The sequence below is a fragment of the Ursus arctos genome, chromosome X, assembly GCF_023065955.2.
Source record: "Ursus arctos isolate Adak ecotype North America chromosome X, UrsArc2.0, whole genome shotgun sequence".
Lineage (NCBI taxonomy): Eukaryota > Metazoa > Chordata > Mammalia > Carnivora > Ursidae > Ursus > Ursus arctos.
The window spans coordinates 20,651,386-20,656,237 of record NC_079873.1 but is presented as its reverse complement, the minus strand read 5'-3'; the positions used below and the strand labels follow the sequence as shown (position 1 = coordinate 20,656,237).

General features: G+C 37.1%; 1 pseudogene; it reads left to right on the top strand.

The window, feature by feature from the left end:
* Nucleotides 1–681: 681 nt before the first annotated feature.
* On the top strand, nt 682–851 carry LOC123000140 (NADH dehydrogenase [ubiquinone] 1 beta subcomplex subunit 1-like; annotated as a pseudogene).
* The last annotated feature ends 4,001 nt before the right edge of the window (nt 852–4,852 follow it).

The following is a 4,852-nucleotide window of genomic DNA, read 5'->3' as shown; positions in this document are numbered from 1 at the left end:
CAAATATTGCATGGCACATATTTGTAATATTAAAAATGTATCTGTTACCTATTTAAAATTCAAGTTTAACCGGGAGTCTTGTATTTTTTTTTGCTAAATTCTGGCAATCATATCCCACAGACAGATGAGAAAGAAGTACGAAGGTCGAATGGGCCTTTCTGCATAGATAGTGTGACAACACGCAGGAAATTCACACAGCAAGCAACCCAAGTGAAAGATGTACTTCAGATGCATTACCGCCAAGAAATCAAAGGCAAGTTTACACAAGTATCTTTATAATCCAAAGAAAGTAAAAGAATATGGTCTATCAGAAGAAATAGCTCAAAGTATAAATAAAACGGCAGATGAAAAGTGATTTGGCAAAACAAAGGAAAAGAACTGAAGACACGATAATAAACCTAGTTTAAAATAAAAACAGTGAGAAGTAAAAATCCATTCTGCTGAGAAAGAGTCAACAATGTGGAGAAGAGGCCTAAGAAACTAAAGAAAGGTCCAGAAGAAAAGGCAAATGAATAAAGCACTGAAGGAAGAAAAGCGAAGGAAATCCAAGTCATAATCGGCACCATAGTGATGGTAAGGATAATACTTGTACAGAAAGAGAGCACAGTAAACAAATTAATAGAAAAACATTCCCCAGCAAACAAAGTCTCAGTCGTTTTTGGCACAAAGGCCACAGCATTCATGATGAACGTAATTTGGATTATTCATGACCAATGGGCACATACGCTTGCGCCTGTGGGATGTGTGCTTGGATGTTATTTAGACAGAAAGATGAAAAGCTAACTGCCTTCTGGAACAAGACTTTGTCTAAAAGGAAACGGAGACCCAAGGAAGAAGTCACCTGGACTTAAAGGCTGTGAATGAATTATAAAATGTTCACATTTTAAACATTAGGAGAGAAGTAAAAACATATTATTTAATTTGAAGGGATTCTTTTTATGCTCAAGTAATCTTTCACATTTCAAGTAACAGGCACACTTGGATTAAAAATAAAAAATTGTTGAGTAAAAAAAACCCCACAAAAATCAAAGTCTCAAATCTACAAATCAGTACAACAAAATGTACTCTGGAAAAAGATTATAAAAATAATCAACATGAAGACATAGCCTGACGAAATTCAAGGGTGAGAAAAGAACCCTCTAGGCCTTCAGGAGTGACAGCAAATCACCTACAAATAGGAGAGACCAGACTGCCAAGGGACAGCAGAGTAACGTTTCCAGAGTTTTGATGGGAAAAAATAAAATGTAACCCGATAATATTCTACCACTTAAAACGTTTACGTATCGAACTTGCTGGATTCTGGAAATAGTAGCTTCAAGGCTTAAATTTCAGTCATCAAGAAAGGAATTAAACAAGCCACGGCAGGAAATTCTAATGGCGAGCACTGAATCCATTTAAATATAGAACACGAAACAACTGATTTCCTCATCTGTACAATAATGATCACCAAAACAATCTTTAATGTTTCTTCTGGTTCTAAATCTTTCCAGTTTCATTGATTAGAGGCTTATGATTCTTGTCTCTCAGCTTTTAAAACACAATGCCATTATTCATTTATTCTTCTAGTGCTGAATCACATTTTAACAAATATATTTTCAACACGAGGCATTGTACTTGCCATTTGGGATGAAAGAAAACAAAATGGTGATTAAGAAACTCATCGGGGCTTCACAGATGCACACTAATGTGGGAGACAGACACAGTTATTTGCATTTAGACCATTATAATAAACACCACAAATACCTGGAGCAATTATTATGGAACAGCTTTTCTTAGGAAAGTGGGAGAGAACCTTTAAGTTGGAGTTCGGAGTAGGAGTTTTCCAAATAAATGAAACAGTACATCCATAGGCAAAAAGCTAAGAAGGAGCACTGCACACTCAGGAAATTTTTGTCAAAATATGTGGCTAGAACGTACAACGTAAACTTAGTAACGACAGACAAAATTGATGAAATAGGATAGGGTCAGACTGCAAAGGGCCTGTCTCATCAGGTTAAATGGGGGATCCAGTGGAAACAGTTTCTAGATAACTATCTAGAACCATCAATGCTCAACATTAGGTAGAAGATGAAAAGTCAGAAGCATCCCTGCTGAATGTAGCATTGCTCCCACGGGGAAATACAATCAGTTTTCTAAAGATTATATAATTTTCCAGGAAACTACTATGGGAAAAAAAATAAAAGAGCTGCCAATGAGAAAAATTTGATGTAAACAGAGACTTGAAAAGACAGTATGCCCTTCTCCTTCCATTTTGGAACCCTGCCTCAACAATGAGAAGGTGCCTGGGTTAGACTGTTGGGGTAACTCAAGAGAAGCATGGAAGAAAGCCTAATTATGTTAGCCAAGGCCATCTTAACTAGCCATCCCCAAGACCATGCCCACAGTCAGCATGGGTAGACGGTCAACCATAGGGCATGGATACAGGAAAAAACTGTGGACTATTAGGACCTATTATGAATCTATTCAAGTCTTCAGATAAATAAAAAAGAACAATGCTGATTTTTAGTGTTTTACAGGACTCATGGATTTAACATAGATACATAACCAAGTCACTTTCATGACTGAAGAATTCAATCCCAATTCCAACTTTTAGAAGGGGGAAATAATCAACACGCACCTCTTTATCTGGCTAGGATGATATGGTTTCTATTTCTACTACCCAATCAGTCATACGTCCAAGGGTTTATCCCCCCCCCCTTTTTTTTTTTTTAAGATTCTTAGCCTCTCTTTCCCCCATCACCATACCATGTGATCTAACTGCACAGTATATGCCTATACATCTGTCACCTACTGCTAATGAGATTCATTGTATACCAACTCTGTGTAATACATTGTACAAGAGCTCATCTGATACTTACATCAGCTTCATGATGTGGGTAGTATCATTAGCTCCACCTTGTAAATGAAAAATCTGTGTCTTAGTAAGATCAAATAACCAGCCCAAGTAGTTTACAAAACCCAAAAAACACAAACTGGCAGAGCTCAAACTTGACCTGAGGTCTTAAGCCCTAAACTGTGTCTATTTGACAGGGACCAATGTTCTGTTTCCACACCCACTCCATGAAATATCACATCAAGCATATACAGTGCTCTACAATCCTGTTGGGCATTTCTTCTTCTTTGAATGGTTCCCAAATGTTGGGAGTCTAACCCTTCTGGTTCTTACTGAATCAGTAGGTCTTTGTCTTCTTTTTTTTATTTTTAAGATTTTATCTGTTTACTTGAGAGAGAGAGAGACCGCGAGAGAGGGAACACAAGCAGGGGGAGTGGGAGAGGGAGAAGCAGGCTTCCCACTCAGCAGGGAGCCCGATGCAGGGTCGATCCCAGAACCCTGGGATCATGACCTGAGCCAAAGGCAGATGCCTAATGACTGAGCCACCCAGGTGCCCCTGAATCAGCATGTCTATAACCCAAAACAAACTTTGTATCTGCAAATATCCTAAGTTAAAAATATTTCTAAAATATGGCTGCCTATAAAAATGAAAACATGAAAAATACTTAGGAAGACTTGCCCAACTCATTCTACTGAAAAAGGAAGTCCCATGACTGAGAATTAGAAAATTTAGTCAAGACACAATTTTCACAACTTTATACATGAAAAAGAGAACATTTAATCCCATCAAAACATAAAATCTTATGTGTATATTTTCCTTTACAGCAAATAATTGAATTAGAGATTTTTTTTAATGCTGTTTATCATTAATACGTAAATGTGACTTAGTGGTTTGCCACGTTTGATGTGGTCAAGTCCTATAGCCTCTACATCCAAAGAGAACCCTGAATTGTTCTGCTATCTTCGCCCACTTTTAGTATAGAGAGACACCTTATTTTTGTCAGTTGGCAGCAACCTTATCCTGAAGGTCTCAGTGTCCTTCAATCAAAACATTATGTGAACTATCTGTTTTCCTGAGTCATCTTTGATTAGGAATTAATTTGAATTTTCTATGACCTCTATCGAGAGGATGATTCTCTCTTTCAATGATGTTATTGTTCTGAAAATGCTCTGGACTTAAAGATGTAATATTTTAACTCACAATCATAGACCTTGGTTCAGAAACACGTACAACTTAATTCTTAGGAGTTGTGTGATACCTGCATTAAGAAAAACGCAAAGAGGGGGCTAATAAAAGGTGGCAAAACAAGTTCAGAAGAAAATAAAAGAAAAACACCGTGCTTCATTTTCCACTCCTCATCATTAAATTAGCATTGCTTTTGTCTCCCAGGTAGTCTGGAGAGTTCAGTGTTTGTGGCAAGGTTACTGTCAGATCTTGCAGTTGAGTTTAGACGGATTAGGTATTAAGCAACATAAAGTTCTTCGAAAAACAGGGCATGATCTTTGTACTCTTGGGAGAACATAGGCAAAACCTTATAATCACTTGCTAATTACCCCAGTAAAGTAATTTGTTTTATCTGTCTGCCATTTGGTTTCCTGCAAAGTGCGGAAAAAAAAAAAAAACTATTAAGGGATTTTGCTCAAACTAATTACTACTATTTTATCATGAAGACTGTTCAAGCGTAATCCTCTTTCCTTGGCTTGCTTTCTCCTTGAATTTAAAGTCTTATGGTAGGCCAAGAAGTAGTTTAAACATCCCAGACTGTAACAGATACTCCTGATTTTTAGCCTCCCACTCTAATCACGTGCCATGATACCTCCGTATTTTAAGTCAACAGCTGCTAGCAAGTGTTGTATATGGCCTCTCTTGGTAGAAAGTTATGAAATGAATAGTTGAATATCAAAAGGAATTTATAATGACAGATGATGTAGAAACATCATAGTTACATCATGCCCAACAATTAACAAAGAACTCTCATATACATAATTTCACAGAATCTTCCTCATCATCATGTGAGG